The sequence below is a fragment of the Schistocerca gregaria genome, chromosome 10 (genome assembly GCF_023897955.1).
Source record: "Schistocerca gregaria isolate iqSchGreg1 chromosome 10, iqSchGreg1.2, whole genome shotgun sequence".
NCBI lineage: Eukaryota > Metazoa > Arthropoda > Insecta > Orthoptera > Acrididae > Schistocerca > Schistocerca gregaria.
This window is the reverse complement of record NC_064929.1, coordinates 193,015,281-193,034,166: the sequence shown is the minus strand read 5'-3', so window position 1 is coordinate 193,034,166 and position 18,886 is coordinate 193,015,281. Positions and strand designations below refer to the sequence as shown.

The 18,886-nt window shown below is 35.8% G+C and overlaps 1 protein-coding gene across 3 annotated transcripts in view; it reads right to left on the bottom strand.

The window, feature by feature from the left end:
- Positions 1 to 5,417: 5,417 nt before the first annotated feature.
- Positions 5,418 to 18,886, bottom strand: part of LOC126293296 (uncharacterized) — an 83,923-nt gene continuing 70,454 nt past the window's right edge. For all 3 annotated transcript variants that reach the window (XM_049986425.1, XM_049986426.1, XM_049986424.1), the window contains one exon: positions 5,418 to 16,954. The gene's annotated coding sequence lies outside the window, so the exon portion shown is untranslated. The remainder of the gene's footprint in view (positions 16,955 to 18,886) is intronic.

Below are 18,886 nucleotides of genomic sequence, written 5' to 3'. Positions count from 1 at the left end.
GCACAGATCCTATATTTTACTTTCATGAGATACTGAATTCTCTGCCTGAAAGGGCAGGTTTCCATATAATGTAATTTTGGTGCTTATACAACAATTACCCTATCCTTGCTGGACTTCGTATTTACTTTCAGCATGTCATTTCTTTACGAGTCACTTTTTTATGCTGTTAAAAGTAGACCCCATCCATAGTAGGTAAATGCCAATAACATTAGCATTGTAATTTCTCTATCAGGATGTTATAGCTTCATAATGAAATACCGTGGGAACGCTGGAACGAGGCAAACAGAATTATTTATCTTGCTTAATTCTACTAGAATTGAATTTATGAGATTAAACATTGCTTTCTTTGTAGCAAGTGCCTTACAGAAGCTCAACTAGCCTGTTTTAAAAGGTTGTTATCAGAAAGGTGGTTGAATACCATTATAAGCTCTCGTCTCCGAACTGACAATATAGGGTCTATAATTGTAGATCACAGTTTATCTGTTTTATAAGACATTTGTTACTAATGGATTAAATACCAATCAGTTTCATCTAGAGAGTGAAAGTGTGTCTCAAAATAGGGAGTAATGAAAGGGACAACTGTGGGTTGGGACAGAAGGAATCGGAGGGGGGAAGAGGAGAGAAGAATGACAAAAACAGAGCAGATAAATTAATCTTTTTAACAAAATATATATTGTAAAAAGTGAGTATTCCATAACAAAACAATTCAATAATACAAAAATATTATTCATTAAATAAAAATATATTCACATAGTTCACTAACATTACACAGTGATAGTCTACACTGAATTAACTAATGTGTTAATCACAATTTCAATCTTAAAATATCAAACACATGTTGCAACGAAGGTGTAATAGTTTCAGTCCCCACAAGTCGGTATTTACTGACTCACTGATGTACATATCTAATGTTACTCTGCCTGTGAAATGTTGCTCTTTTTTCATATGAGCCTTTCTACGACATGTAAAATATCGCATTCTTATGAGATGGGATGTATGGGTTTCTTGTTGTAGTAGGAAAGAATAACTATTTGGGGTGTGGGGTGAAAAGTGTGGTGGGAGGTCACTCAAAAACCAGGAGGCTAAATGGGTCACTGCTTGTCATGAGCAGGAGAGGAGAAGGAGCAAAGCTAATACAGCAGCACTATGTCAGATTGAGTTTAAAAGGTGGTAGACAGGAAATGTTGAGAAACAAGGGAATGTATGAGTTTAAGAAAATGCAAAGTGGAATGAACAAGGTAAACAGAGAAAAGAAAGAATAGGGGGAAATGGGTTGCCTTCTCAGAGGGGAATAAATACGATCACACCGCTAAACCAAAATTTCTAACATATGCCATGTAGGACAGGAGGGTACAGATGATGGGTTAATGGAGATTTAAGTCCAGGAAGGTTAAAGTCGGGAAGGATGTGTTGTTGGGAATTTTTATGTCTCCAGAGTTCAGAGCTGAGAGGAAATATTCAACTCATTCATGTGGTGTAACAGATAATTAAGTCTATTGATTCAAGCTGGTGATTGTGTTCAGCAACTGTGTACCCAAAGTAGGTAGTTTCCTCTGTGACCACTCAAGTACTTGACCAGGATGGATGGGCAGAGGGTGTTGATCTTTTACTATAGCCATTATTTAGCAAGGGTGAAGAATGGGATGAAAGGTATTTTGAAAATATTCACTATTGAGGCAATTTTGAAGTGAAAAATACAAAAATTGGTATTCAAGTTCTCTTTCATAAATTAAAGTACATGCTTCAGCATATATGGAAATTCAACCACTAATGGGAACAATGGCGAATGACACCTTTTTCTGGAAGTTATCATTACTAAAGTTCTAATGAAACATTTTTTTAAAGCTACTTCTATGAAAATTTGTTTTAACTTCTAAGTAAATGTGTCTTAGCAAATGAAAATTTCTGTGGAAATGTCACGAAAAGAACTCAAAAGGCAGGATTAACAAAGATCTCTGACTCTAGAAGTTGCTCTGCCTTTAGTATACTGGAGTATGTGTGTGTTGTGGGGAAGGTAATAGATTAGATGATATCATTTAGAGCATAACTTGAAATTGCATCCCTGACAGAGTAATAAATTTTATGTATTAAACTGAGTGGGAAAATGGAAGATGAGACTGCTCCAGAGATTGGTTTATTGGGAAGATTGGAGGGTTAACTGTGGGAGCTGTGCCATTTCCTGGCTGGCACTTATACAAGTAATTCAGTGCAATTAAGTTTAAGAAATCTATACATTTCAGTTTTATGAAAATCCTTCCGCTCACTGGCTTTACAAAAATACACATTAACATAATAACAATAATCACAGCCATATGAAGCTTCAGTTATAACAATGGGGTGAACATTACATGTTACTACTAACAGAGACCAGTTATGGGACACACAACAACAATTTGTAGCTTTCATAAACCCTTCCCTACTGCAGTAGCAACATATAAAAGTGATTGCCACATATACTGCAATAAATATGTAAATAAACAAAATGGATGCAAATGTCCAACACCCATGCAGGCTACAGACACTGTCGTCTGGACATACATGCACCATTTAGTTTGACTCAAAACATTTTTGCTATTAACAAGTGACAACCATATGGGTTCAGAGCCCTTTTCACATTGCTAACATCTGAGATGTATACATACAGACTGAAGTAATGTATTAAAACTTGTATCAAGACTGGTATTTGAATGCGGATCTCCTACTCACTAGGCAGATGCGCTAACCGCTAATCCACCTTGGCACAGGAACTTTCCACGACTGCACAGATTACCCTAGCCCACCTCCCCCCTCAATCCAGTTCATCCATCTGCCCAGTGGGCAGGAGACCTGGGTTTGAATCCCAGCCTAGGTATAAATTTTCATTCATCACTTCAGTCTGCATGCATACATAATTTTTACTAAGACACTTCACAGCTAACAACTAAATTTCATTTTTAATGATAGCTTCAGCTTTTCTTGGACAGTCACTATTAATATGACAAGATGGTGAATACTGGGGCAACACTGGCTAACTGAATAAATAACCTCAATTCTACATAAATTAGTCCCATCACAGCTTCACCTGGATACCGAAGTCCCACTAGTATTATGAAATGCGCAAATGCCTTCTAAACACACATCACACAACAGGATAACAGCTGTCAAATTTATGAGTTGCAACATTTTATGCAAAAAAAGTAAATTAACTTTCCACAATGAATTTTCATTTTACAGCAGAGATCTGCCAAGGAGTTTCAAAGTAAATTAAGCTCACCACTTTGTACATAATATTCCTTTGTCTGTAGTTGCATTTACAGGCCTTTAAGGCCTGCAGCAGAATAAAAAGGACACAAACCACAACATAAAAAGAATACAACATACTGCACATTATAAAGATTTGCAAAGGTACACATTCCAAAAAGAAAAAAAGAAAAAAAAAAGACAGTCACAATCTCAGTATAGGACACATTTACTGCAGATGGTGGTCCATCGCTGTCGGTCCCTGGCCTCATCATCTATTGCTGTCGGCTCCACTTGTTTGGGTATTGCCAGTACCCAATCCTTCCAGCACATCCTCGGTGGTCCCTCTGGGTATCTCCCAGCAGGTTGGGGATGGAGAATGCGGTTATGGAGGGATTCACTGGCTCAGAAGACGTAGCCTCTCCTGCCCCAATATTCGGCCAATGTGTGGCTTTACATACCACTGGTAAAGGTCTTCTTTTATTCTTCATTCCTATTTACCTTCTATAGTATTGTGGACAGGTCCATATATGTTTTGAAGTACCTTCCTCTCCAATGTACAAATTGCTTCTTCAGTTGTTCTGAAGTTGCCCAGGTTTCACAGTCATATAAAAGTACTGGCCGTACTAAAGTCATGTACAGTCGAATCTTGTTTTTTAGTGATATCAACCAGGATTTGAATAGAATGTTTAGGCTGAAGAAAATGCAATGAGCATTTGTTACTCCTCTGTAGCATGCTGCATAAAGTCAAAGCAAGAAAAAAATAATCATCATGAACATATTACTTCTCAAAAGAAACAGCAGTAGCAACAAAACCAGGCTGTATATATGGATGAGAAAAAGATTCCCAGATTTTCTGGTTAAAAATCCCCAGGTGAAAATACACAATCTCCAGATGAAAGTACATTTTTTTCTGTGTTAAGTGATAATGTACTCTTCCTTGGAGCTATGAATCTTACAAATCCTTTGAATGGTGAAGGTTTCATAAGGTGGTGTAAAACTTGCTGGCAATTTAGGGGGGGAGGGGGGGGGGGGAGACAGCCAGCAAAAAACATGTCTGAGAAAGTGCTTTGATGTGCGGCAACATCTACACCATATATTTTCGCACTACGAAAGTATAAAAACCAAATACAGAACGGCAGCTTCCGAACCACTGAAATCAAGATTGCGATTTACTTTTTTTGGCCAATCATAGCTCATGTCATTTGATCTTACCAACCAATGACAGCATATATTCAAAGCACAGAACATTTGATGTAGTTAGCCCAATAGTAACATCGCTACCAAGTAGCGCAAACACACTAATAGAAAAAGTTAATGATTTAAATTAATACACATACACTGTAGCTGCAAGGAAAGCTAAGCTTTCACTTGTAATATTGGTTGTCAAAAAAAATTTTCCCTCATTTCCAATGGCGTGGTTAGACAGAATCCTAAGAGCAAAGCTTAAATCGTAGCAGCTGAATATTTCCAAAATGCATGATTATTAATTTCACTGCTGTATACCAAACATATCTTGGGTTACCTGGCTGAATAAATGTTCAATCGAGCTCTGCAACTTTTCCATAGGAAAGCCAATTACATGTGAAATTGCTCAAGAATTCACCTCAGACTTTTTTTAAAAAATAATTATGCTTTTTGCCATCGTTATTCCATAATTTGTAAGATATGAAAGAAATAAAATAAGCATGAAAAACTAACCTTGGAGCTTAGCCTTTTTTAGTGTGTGTTACTTTTTAACATACATCAAAGTTGTGCCGTTATACTTTTAAATGCTGTCATAAATGGCTGGCGTTCTGGGCCCAAAATTTTTCTAAATCGCTGGTCGTCAAATTGTTAGTTCTGAATGAGATACAAACACACTGTGATTTCAAAAGTTCATTGCACTGGTCAACAAAATTTCAGCAATATCTTTAGGCACCTTTCAAAATGAAATTCGGCAGGTTTTTTTTCTGATGATACACTCTTTATTTCATTTCCCAACCCCCCTTTTTTTGTGAATGTCACTGTAGGACTATGACTTTGTGCAAATTGTTGTCCATCCATCCATCATACCACCACCACCATCACCACCACCACCACCACCACCACCACCACCACCACCACATCATCTCTTCCTCCCCTTCTTCATCATCATCATCATCATCATCATCATCATCATCATCATCATCATCATCATCATCATCATTCTTCTTCTTCTTCTTTGTCTTCTTCTTTGTCTTCTTCTTCTTCTTCTTCTTCTTCTAGCAGCGTCTTGGGGCAACTTGTGTAGAGGGTAGAGCTGCTGACAACAGATGACCTTGTCTTCTTCAAATGGGCTCAAGCAGTGAACAATGATAGCAAACAACAATAGTATAAGACTGGCCGCACCAATATATAGCTATTCAGCTGTGCCCCACATGGCAAGAAAATGATGTTCACAAATCACATATATAGTTGGTATCTGAGAAATGAAGTTCATTCGACAACAAAAATGAGACATCTGTTGGCGGTTTTCTGAACCAGCTCCAGCTGCTAAAACTGATCAGGAAACTGTGGCTTGATAGCATGGCATGGCATTCCGATCACGCCAGATGGCGACAGAAACTCGTGTCAGCTGCGAGCCACTCCAGAGGCAGCAGCTACGCAATATCCCCCACCAGCTGGCCTGCTGGCTACATTTGATTTTCATTAACTTCTCAGCCAAACATTACACAATTTTTAAAATTCAAAATGCTAAGGTAATCTACATGAAAATGACTATTCAGAAAAATAATACTGAATGAAATTGTATATCATTAAATACATAATTCTTCAGTTTACAAATTCTCATTTCTTTTTCTCTGTGTCGATAATCCCATGTTATTTAGAGAAGGTACCTTATCGTTTAATATTCCCACCAATTTTATCTTTGTCTTTTGACTTGTAACAATATTTTTTCTGTGTGTGATATTATTAACATATAAAGGACAATTTGTTATGAAATCATACAGATTTACATCAACGTCTCCTTTCAGTTGGGTAACTCATTTAAAATTGAGAAAAGCGTCGTAAGTTTTCAAACAATTATCTGATGGTTCTAAATTCCATGCTTCTTCAGGAAATACTTCATTTCTTCCATTGTTCAAATATAGATTATGCAGCTTTATGTGATCTTATAGCGATGAATCAGGCAATTATTATTTTTTTGATTAGTTTGGAACACAACAAAGTAAAAAAGACATATCAAATTTTATTGAGTCATACCAGTTCATGAGATCTAGCTCTAAATTATTCTTGTTACTTAAACCAGTAACTTCCACAGTTTGTAGTTCATAGAAATAAATGCGAATTTTAGTATTTTTCAGTATATTTTCTTGTTGTTAAAGCCCATAATTTCATTCATATTTAACAATGGGTGTATGTGTTTCCATAGATTCTACTACAATTTTACCTTCTTTTGGAAGTGTGTCTTCTATTTCAACTCCAGCTTCACTGTAGTCAGGCCATCTTCAGCACTGGGTAGGTTCAAATGGCTCTGAGCACTATGGGACTTAGCTTCTGAGGTCATTAGTCCCCTAGAACTTAGAACTAATTAAACCTAACTAACCTAAGGACAACACGCACATCCATGCCTGGGCAGGATTCGAACCTGCAACCGTAGCTTGTGCGGTTCCAGACTGTAGCGCCTAGAACCGCTCGGCCACCCCGGCCGGCTCAGCACTGGGACTCCAAGTAAAAACTACAGCAAGATCCTCTTCCCACAAAATTTCGTTATAGTTCCTAATGAAACCAACAAGCATATTCACTGGATAAAGCACTTCATTTTTCTTTCTCTTTATTTTACCATTATTGAGTGTATGTCCTTCCATACTTATTTTATCACTAAGTGATGAACTCAAATATAACAAAACTGATTAGGAAATAAAAGGGTGCTCTATTCTAGACGTAACATTATTTCCTTTCTTTATTGTTATAATATCAAATAGCTTTGCCACATAATTATTAAATAATTTTTTATTAGATTTTTCCATCATAAGTTGGATAATCTGTACCATCAGCTACAATAATACTGAAGCTCATGTACAACTGACTATGATTAGGATGAAGCCATCCATCTTCTATACTTATGTTAATTTCTGTATCCTTGTCAGGAATATTTAGATTATCTTTTGAGTTCTCATATACAGGGAATAAGTAGAACTGACAGCTATCTATTTTGTTCATTGTTTATTAAAGATAAAAATTTGTTACGCCATTTCTAAAATAACTGTTTCAGCAGCACCATTGAAGTCAACAAATACTCATTTTAATGAGTTAAAGTTATTTCTAATTCCTGTATAGTATAAAAAAATGGAATATATACAGGCTAATGTGGTTCATGAATTATTGGTCCACCAAATCTAACATTAGGCTCAGATGACGCTATAATATTTCTCGATGAAAATGATCATTATGTTTCACAAACATTCCAACAGCAACATTAAAATTAATTCAAATGGAATACATTTAGGAACATAATTAACAATTGCCTTTTCATTAGCTTCAAAAGTCTGACCACTAAATCCAAGCATACTTCCAATACTATCTTATATATCTGTACGATTTAACATCACTCTCAATAAAACATACATTTAAAATTTCATCTGCTTTAATGTGTACATTAGGCTTTTTGGAATGAATAGATATTTCCAAACTTTTCGAACTACAGTGGCCAACAGGAATTTCTATTGTTTCTTCATCACAATACAAATTATTATTGTTTTGTGTAATGTTTGGAGTTACTAATGTTGTCTAAAGACCAACTAGTGCAACATTGCTATAACTTTATTGTATAGGTAAAGTCAACCTTTTTTTGAGAACAGGTGACTTACCACTCAAATGAAATAGGTGACATCTCATATTAATAATAATTTATGTATTTAAATGAAAATTGATAGGGATAAAAATTCTGGAGAAGAGATCAAAACATAAACAAGGTAAGATTTTACCAAATTCTATTTGATGTGCTCTACATAATAGATCCAAGTAGTTGTGGAGAAACAACATTAATGATCGACAGTCATATTCTAGCTCTAGGATGATTAAACTGGATTAAGATAAATCACTTGTAAGTTTATTCAAAAAGTTTAGACCAATTGAAATATCAGGAATTTATAGAAATCAGTAAGCAAGTTGAAGACAAAAATAATGTGAAGATTACTACGTTTATTGAAAACAGAGCTGAAATTACACCATGCAAAGATAACTCGCTTGTAGTATTTGATGATTTCAGTCTTGAAATCAAGATGCAGTTAGAGAATATTTTACTAGAGGAAGACAAAGGAATAGATGGTCTTTATTTAGCCCAGACATATTCAAAAATACCAAAACAATTAGTAAAGGATTATCTAAATTTTTAAAATATTTTTAGATAAGATAATACAAATTTAAATCATATCTACCATAAGTTTGTTGTTGGTGATTTAAAATTTGATGATTTTAAAGACATTTAGTAAATGTTGGAATGCTCAGTTTGGATTTTTAAAAATATATGTAGGACTAGAAAAACCTAATAAAGGGAAATACAGATATTGTATAATATATTTCCTTATTAAATGAGTTCTTTAAAAGATAATATTGCATATCTATTAGACCATGATAATGGCATTTTACTTGAACATATAAATGAATTTAAAGAAGATCTTGAATATATAAAAGAACATGAAAATTTAGAAAAAATAGGTCATGGGCTAGGGAAATGCTAAATGTAAGCCAGATACAAGTGGTTGCTATTTTTTTTATAAGTGTAAATGCAGAATGCATTATCTTATTAATTTTTATATATCCATACATAAAAAACATGGAAATTATAAAAAAAGATCAACCTGCTATTGATGCAAATAAAAAGTTGAAGAAGGAATCTGACATTCAGGTGATAATGTACTGAAAGCCATTGAAGATAATAAAGAAGTTGAAAAACAAAGGGTTCCATATCATACACATTCAGAAGAACTTGTAGGTGTACCAAGATATGCAACTCCAAAATATGAATCCTCTGACGATCATCCTAATAAGTATGACTATACTTTAAGTCAATCAGAAATACAAGATGCGCTGAAGAAGAGATTAAAAACAGAAAAAAGATAGCTCAAGCTGAAAGTGTGAATAGAAAAATAAATATAAATATAAAGTATATTTATCATAGTGAAGATAAAGTTTATGGATTGAAACCTATCGGTATGTTTAAATACGCTGGTAATTTATCAGCAAAATTTAATGTAGATAAAGAAACTGTTGGTGGTAAAGAATATGAAGGTACAGGTGGATTAATGAATCTGCTAACTAAAACACATATTACTGTAAAACGAAAACAATCAATTACTGACAAAATTATTTAATTTGACAGATAAAAAAACCTACTCACCAAGCGGCGGCAGAACACACACATAAAAGATGGTTGTATTTGGCAAGGTTTCGGAGCCAGTGGCTCCTTCAGGCAGAAGGGTCGAAGGAAAGGGACTGGAGAGGTCTAGGAAAAGGGATAGATTTTAAAAAAGTCACTCAGAATGACGGGTCATGGGAGACTTAACTTACAGGATCAGAAGGAAAGAATTTCCCTCTCATCTGGTAGAGTAAATCTCTCCTGATCCGCTGTTCTGGGCGACTTCCCCGAAACCAACCCCTTGAGGGAGAAGTTCGGGTCAGTGACACCAAACAATACTCCCATTTTGCAATAGTTCATTTATTCACCTCTTTACACAAGCAAGGCTTACAAAGAACTGGCATGGCAGTTTCGTTCAAAGATAATCTTAGTTTAGTTCAAAGACGATACTCAGATCGATGCTGGGGTCTCCCCCTATTGAGAGGCCGGAGGGGGGGGGGGACTGCGGAGGGTGGGGGGGTGGGGTGGGGAGCTATTGTGTAAGCAGGCGTCAGCTCGACAGCGTTGTCGGGGAGCTGTGTCGGTAGATGTCATGAAGGAAGGATCGGCAACCGAACCTGAAAGTCATTGAAGCGCACCGGGCGTCATACTGGGCGTGCTGGTTGTGTGGCTACATGGACGCTAGCAGTTTAAGGGTGGAACGGAGCGACGATGATGATGTCTCCGGTGGGCATGGCAAACACACAAAACATGTCCAGGTCGACGTCGGGCGAGAGGTGAACACATTCACCAGGCAGAGAATGGCAGTGGTTGTGTCATGAGCACCGGATGAAGGGAAACACACAACAAACAGTGTGTCATCGCGTAGTATTACAGAGACGTCGTGGATTATGTCCCAGGGGGGACACGCACAAACACCTCGAGCGAAGGCACGTGCAAGATGGGGGGCGTGAGAAACCTCGACAGGGCAAGGCAGGCGACTGGGTAGAAGTCGAAAGAACCGGCGAAGGGGGAAGTGCCAAAGGAACTGGTACAGGCATGAGCATTCAAATACAGAGATAAGTAAACAGACAGAAGACAGCGTTGCAGTTGGCAGTGCCTATATAAGACAACAAGTGTCTGGTGCAGTTATTATATCGGTTTCTGCTGCTATAATGGCAGGTTATCAAGATTTAAAGGAGTTTGAACGTGGTGTTATAATCAGCAAACGAGCGAAGGGACACAGCATCTCCAAGGCAGCAATGAAGTGGGTATTATCCCATATGACCATTTCATGTGTGTACCGTGACTATTAGGAATCTGGTAAAACATCAAATCTCCAACTCACTGTGGCCGGAAAAAGGCCCTGCACGAATGTCACCAATGATGCCTGAAGAGAATCGTTCAACATGACAGAAGTGCAACCTTTCCGCAAATTTCTGCACATTTTCAATGGTTGCCATCAACAAGTGTCAGCATGCAAACCATTCAACGAAACATCATTGATATGGGCTTTTGAGCCGAAGGCCCACTCGTGTACCATTTATGACTATACAATGCAAAGCTTTAAGCTCCGCCTGGGCCCCATCGACACCAACGTTGGACTTTTGACGACTGGAAACATGTTGCCTGATCAGATGAGTCTTGTCTCAAATTGTATTGAGTGGGTGGACATGTATGGATATGGAGACAGCCTAATGAATCCATGGACCCTGCATGTCAGCAGAGGACTGTTCAAGCTGGTGGAGGTTCTGTTATGAGTTTAAACACTTCCACTGGTCATCAAAGTCCCCAGTCATGAAAAATGCCTTGCAATGTGCTGTTCAGATGATATCTCTCCCCCCTCATACTCTTACGGATTTATGGATCCAGGATGCAGATGATATCTCTCCCCCCTCATACTCTTACAGATTTATGGATCCAGGATGCAGGATCCATGGTGTCGGTTGCCTCCAGTACTACTTCAGACATTAGTTGAGTCTGTGACACACCATGTTGCAGCACTTCTGTGGCTCGTGTATTAGTTTCTTTGGCTCTTCAATGTATATAAATGAATAATTTCAGCATTCATCATACTGTGCAACCTAGGGGCAAAACTGAACCAAAATCAATTAAAATTAAACTTAATAATCAACAACAGTACTGACAACTTTTTAAAATGATGCTTAACAGAGAGAGAGAGAGAGAGAGAGAGAGAGAGAGAGAGAGAGAGAGAGAGAGAGAGATTAAAACACTGGGAAGAATTCTTCCTTAATTGGCAGAAACTGTTGGTTCACTAGCTGGTAGAGCAGCTGGTATTGCAAAAGCAGTAATGGACAATAAAAAGGTGATACAGTATTAAAAGATAAAAAAAAGACATAATTTAGCAATGGGGAAGAAAGCTGGGACTGGAATAAGAAAACTGCCAAAAGTAATTCATATGTATCCTAATGCATTAAGTAATTTTGACATACAAAGACTTGCTACACAATTAAAAATCAAATACTTTTGTGGTGTTTTTATGATTGATGAATTATCTAGCCATCCTAGAGAATATGAATCTGCAATAGTTAATTTATGTAAGTCTTATCATGCTGGCTCACATTGGAAAAATAAACATATAAAAATCTGTGTTTGATTCATTTGGAGGAAATATTTCTAAAGAAGTGGTTGAATATCATTGCGTAGGCAACAAATAGAAAAATTTAATGAAGTAATTTTTGGCCATTTGTGTATAATTGTTTACAAACTGAGTCAGATGATTACAATTTTAATGAAATTATAAATATAGTAAATGGACACTTTTGGAAATAATAAAAAAAACTTAATGAATTTGGTAACACTGATCCAAAAAAAAATAATAATTTCAGAAAGAATTATGTAAAGTTTTTAAAAGCAACTAAATGTGATATTGATTTTAAAGAATGGAGATTAGTAGATTTAAAAGATCCAATAGGTGGTTATGGTTCAGTTACCAAACAATACTCAGAAAAAATATGTTACGAAACCTGAATATACACATATTCTACAAAAACTTAATAACTGTGTCACTACAACACATCTTATTGAAAAAAATTAATGAACTTCGTAGTTATAACGCTATAGCAAATAACTTTACAAAAAACTAAGTAGAAAAAGCTTTTATAGATTATTTCTCAAACTCAGAAGTAACACCATACTTAAACCAGTTAAATAATCTTCAAGAAAGAATGTGTGACAAACAAACTGAAACATAAGTTTGCTACCGGTGTCAAAGTATGAAAATACACATTTAGGTATGATGCGAAAACCAAGAGAATTATTTTATTTGAAGCGAATGTAAATGGTGACCTGACACCTACTAATTTTCAAGTAGAGATAAAAATATATAATGATGATGAACTACAAATCTTATATCCACCACAATTCAATAAACCATCACTTGAAATGAAAATGAAAGAAAAAATATTTATACCTTTAAATGAAACTGTAAATCTGTAGCTGTTTCAGGCACATTACTTTTGTCTGACAAACTGTTTTTTTTTAATCAAATAATGATAATATAATAGAGCAATAAATTTAAATTATTTTAAATTTTTAATCTATATGAATGGACAATCACATATGGTGCTTTAAGTGCAGAAAATTTACTGAAACACAGAATCCTCGAAGACTAACAACTAAAAATGGAAGTCAAATGATTGAAGAAATCTGTACAGTTTGTAAAACTAAAAAAAGTATATTGGTTAAAATTTGTTTATAAGTATAGGGGTGAGTGATTCATCCAGACCAGAATTATTAATGAGTTACAAAACAAATGAGAAAAAAATTAAAACAAGAAATGTTGTTTCTTTTGGACTAAAGAACTTATGGCAAGCAGATTTAATAGAAATGGATTCAGTTAATTTGAAAGGAATTTAAAAAATAAATAAACATAAATATTTAATAACTGCAGTCAATGTTTTTTTCAAAATTTGCTTGGTCTATTTCATTTAAAGATAAAACGGGTAGAAATGTAGTAGATGCCTTTGGAAGAATATTTAGAGAGAGAGAACCTCACGAAATTTACAAACCGAAAAATGGTAAAGAATTCTATAACTAAGAATTTCTAGAATTTACGTAGAAATATAATATTAATCATTATTCAACTTTTACTGAGTTATAAGCATCTGTTGTAGAAAAATTTAATAGAATGCTTAAAGAAAAGATGCGGAAAAATTTGGCGTAAAAGAAAATCATAAATGGATTGAACTAGTTGAAAAATAGGTCGATGAACATATTGAACAATAAAAACGAAGCAAGTAAAAGTTAATGACAAAAATTATGAAGCAGATGTCACTATCTAATGCTAAACCTAAATATAAAGTCAGTGATAAAGTTAGAATTAATCAACTTTAAGGAATTTCTGAAAAAAGTTGTACAGCTAATTTCTAAGCAGAAAATTTTGAAATTGAGGATGTTATTCATTCTAATCCAACCAAATATAAATTAATGACTTGGGATGGAGAAAAGGTAAAAGCAAATTTTTAAATACAGAACTTAAAATATCCAAATGTGTATCTTCTTTAGAGAGCTTTAAGAATGAAAGGAGATAAAGTATGTGTTAAGTGGTTGTGATATGATAATTCACGTAATAGGTAGTTGGGTAAGTAAGGACAACGTCATTTTTATAATTTTTTATTTTAGAATTAAAGAGCATAGTCCAGACATAGTCTAAAGACTGCTTTAGCTGTCACAGATTCATTAACATAAACTGCTTTTTTTATTTTCATTATAACTTACATCCAGTGAATCACTGGGCCTAAATTTATTTTCTATTGAATTTGCCTTTAAGTCAATGTTAATTGGACGGGGGGGGGGGGGGGGGGGGGGTTGGGAGAGAGACGATTTGTCCTCCTTGAAGTTTCTCTATGTTTAGACCAGATTCATTGATAAATATTATTAATTTTTCATTACAAGTTAAGCCTGGTGTTTTACTGAATCTAAATTTTTTTATTAATATTCCAGTGGTGGTTTTCCCATCTATTTCTTAGTTATTCTTCTTCATTTGTTTTAAAATATCTTTATGCATTCTGTTAACATCATAAATATTTAACTTTTCATCATCAAGATTAAAGTGATAAATTTACACTTCAATTGCTTTTCTATTAATTATTGCCTTTTAATTTCTTCTGTTATATTTTAATCATTATGATGATTTTCATCACACTCAACTGCAGTTCTATATTTTGTGAAGTATAGATAAATTCTATATTTCCCAATAGAGATCTATGTTTCACACTTTTCATTCTTGAAGCAAATGATGTTGATTCTGATGAATTCTTGTTCCTTTGTCAGTGTGACTAAATTAAGATTCAAATCAAACTTATTAGTAAGATTTTCTGTCATATTTTTTGTTGTTGTCCTGTGTTTATACACCAGCAGAGTAATTACATTTTTGTTGGTGCATACTGTGTGATGCTATATATTTTTAGACGCACTTTAAGTCAATTAACACACTGCAAGTTTTCTTGTCTTCATAATTTACGTGGTCACCAATTGTCGTTTGAGGATTTTCATGTTCCTTCCTTTCTGCAACATCTTTAGCTTTAAACTATAGATTATTCTCTTTATCAACAATCACAAGAACAATATTTATTGATTCCTGGAATTTTAAAAACTGCAGGAATACTATGAAATTGCCACCATTTTTTCTGGATTTTTCCAGGATGAAAAAATTCCTGGTTATTTCCAGATCTGCAGGTTGTCCTGTGGCATATACATCCTCAAAACACACGAGGCTCAATATTGTGCCTTTTTACCTTTTCTTTTAACTGACAGACCTGCAGCAATAAAGATGGTGCCACACATTCACTGAGCAAAATGCCAATCAAAATAAACAAAAGTTACAAGCAATGACTTTAAGAAGTGTGATATTGAGGAAAATTGAGTGCAATTTTCTGCCACTACCTCCCCCTATTCCATTCTGAGACCACATCTTCTGGTGTCAGCTGCTGTACATAATGGAGTTCCCTTGGTTGAAAGTTTAATTCTTTATGCCACACTTAACACATCGCATGCCTTGCAAGTCTGCTCTCACGAGCTACCTAGCATGTCGATTTCCCCAGATTATGATTGAACACATTCCGCACAATTGCCACATTCTCAGGACACCGGGATGTAGATGGACGATTTGATTTTGTTGCATCCCTCACCGAATCTGTGGTCATTAGCTTTCCATGACAATTTCTTTATTGTCTACAGGCAAAATGTGGCATTCCTACCCCTCACCATACACCACCATCTCTGCACAAGATTGGTCAAATCCCACACCTCACAGTATAAAGTGCTCTGTGTTCATTCTCTAACTGTAGGGCAATTGGCCATCTTTGTTGTTGTGAAGTACATTGCCCCTCACAGCCATTGTTGGTACTACACAGCGTTAAAAAATCACTACCTATTTAATGTTCTGTATGCCTACACTATTTCCAATGTTATTCCATAAAATTTCGAACTTAACAGCCATTTAATGGTACCTATTTGCTTCCCACCCACCCTATACATCATACAACAAAACTTTCTGAAATGTACTTTTCTCTAATGTTATCTAATTCTAGGAACTTCAAAAATACAGAATATTCAAACAACAATTTAGACACTGGAGGGAATAAATACATAAGACAACAACTTGGTGCAGTAAGTGTTGCAGTGCTCAATACCATATCATATCCAGCACGGCAAGCACCACTGCACTGAGCGTCCCGAGTGCAATGCACACCAATGCACGCACTGTTATGGCGCATGCAGCAGTGAAAGAGTTAAAGGCCTAAATCACGCTTCCAATGTTTAAAATTTTCTAGCCCCCCCACCCCAGCATTTTTCCCAATGTGATAACAGACAGTCTTTTCCCAAGGTTGGCAGCTATGCATCTCTAGAATAATTTATAATTATCTTACTTCAAAACACTTTTCGTCATTGTTAACATAACGTTACAGGAAAGTCAATTTAATGATAATGTTACAAAGACCACTGGTTTTAGACTGACAGCATTCAGCTGTCCATTATGATGCTATGCTCAATCCAACAGTGGCAGTTATTTTGATCCAGTTATACTGCTCCAGATGAAATACAATCAGTACTGAGATTTGTATATCTGTGTAAAAATCACACCACTTTTATATATCCTCTAAAAAGAGAATAGGTATACTACTTTCATCCCAAATAATGTTATTACTTTCTCTATCACTGCTACTACTGCTATCATCATTACTATCTTTGTCATTCTGCCAACTGCCATCCTGTGACTCATCTGCATTGCCAGGCCCTGCATTCTCTTCATCATCTTCCTCTGCAACATGTGCGTCACTCTCCTGACCCTCCGTGTTGTAAGCTGGTACCTCCTCTTCAAAGCTGCTGTGGATTTCAAGGCTAGGCATCTGCTCAGTCAGCAGATTTGTGACATTAGGGTCACCTCTACACCACTGGATTCTCAGCTCCCTGTGATAAGAATGAAAACACTGCTGTTACTGTTACAATGTGAAGACCCAACTGAGATATTTTAATTACGTACATGTAAGCTCATACACTGACAGAAAAAAAATTGCAGCACCAAAAAGGAGTAGTGCAACATAAATGCAAGCTGGTACTCATGTTTCTACATCTGAAACATAACGTCCATTCAAATTTCATGCCAATCACATAAGAGTGGCATTATTAGCATCATTATAAGGATGCAAATCAGATTTGCTTTAAATACACACTGTAATGGCCGCGAGCAGTAGTTACCCTCGAGATTGGATGTAGTGAGCTTGCATTTGAGGACTTTACCAATACCTCACAGAGTTTGAACAAGTTGTGTAATTGGAGTATAAGAAGCTGGAAGTTCCTTCTACAATACTGCACAAAGATTTGTCAGGAATGTAGCCACCGTACACGATTGCTGGCAGCGGTAATCACAAGAATGTACAGCCGTAAGAAGACTGGCCTTCGGATGGCCACGTGGCACTATGAAGAGGGAATACCATGTTCGGTATATTGCTCTGGCACATTGTACTGCATTGGCAGCAGCAATGAGATGCAGTTGGCACCACAATGACACAATGAACTGTTACAAATCAGTTACTTGAAGGATAGCTCTGAGACAGACATCCTGCACTGTGCATTCCGCTGACCCCAAATGACCGACACTTGCTATTTCATTAGCGTCGTGCGAAAGCTCATTGGAGAGAAGGGTGGAGGTCTGTTGCATTTTCAAAAGAACCCTGGTTCTGCCTCGGTGTCAGTGATGGTTGTGCGTTGGTCAGGAGGCGGCCAGTTGGGTAGGTCACTCTTGAGATTTAGAACTTTTTGGAAGGCAAGGATCGAGCGGCAAGAGGAATTTGTTAAAAATTTTGAGGGCATTTATTTTATGGGAGTTTCCTGTTATTGCTGGCCTGTGCCTTGGTATGTCAATGTTTGCCTTATTTCTAGTATCGTGTTTGTGAATTGTTTCCCTGACAATACATTCTTTAATGTTATTCCTGACAAAGAGTGCAGCCTCATAGATATACAGATTCACCACTGTTTTATCCTAAGCCTGGTAAAAAGAGGGCACAGTGCTCCACAGCATCACACATTATACAAACAATTTTTTTGGACTTTTCAGATATTACTGATATGAGGAGAATGTCTCCATATGAGTAGGCCATATGATATACGTGATTGAAAGAGTCCAAAATATGCTATATGGAGATAATTATTATTGACCATATCTCTCAGTTTCCACATGAGGTAGGTCACTCTCTACATTTTTTTGCAGATTTGGTTTCTATGCTCTTCCCAAGTTAGTTTGGCATCAATATATATTCCTAAGAGCTTGACATTTTTATTTACTATATTCTCTAAGTACTCCCAAGTGAAAGTAATGCACAAAACAAAATATTTCTCTCATGTGGAGGTTTTAATAGTGGTTTTAAACACTACTGACAAACCATGTGAGCTCCAATTAAAATAAATGAAAATGTTATATCAGCTCTCAAGCACATTTTTTGTAAATATAAAAAAAATTACTAATATCCAATTTAAGTCATTAACAAAGATTGCTGCAATAGTGAAGCCCAGTTACTAACAGGAAATCTGAAGTCCATAAGATAAGTCATAATTTAAAAAAATAATGTAATAATGAAAGTGATACTATGAAATGTTTGTTGCTTTTCATAAAACACTGCTTGAACATTACATTTCCATTGAAACCAAGGAAACCGGGAAACAAATGTAGAAGTAGATGGGTAACTAAAGGAATAAAAAATCTCTAGCCAGAAAAAATGGTACCTAATGAATATGCAAAGCATCATGAAGTAAGTTTAAACTTACTGAAGATTTTCCTGTGTAAGCTACAAAAACTTAATACAACCAGTTAAGAAGTTATGTAACCAAATACTTATTGAGGAA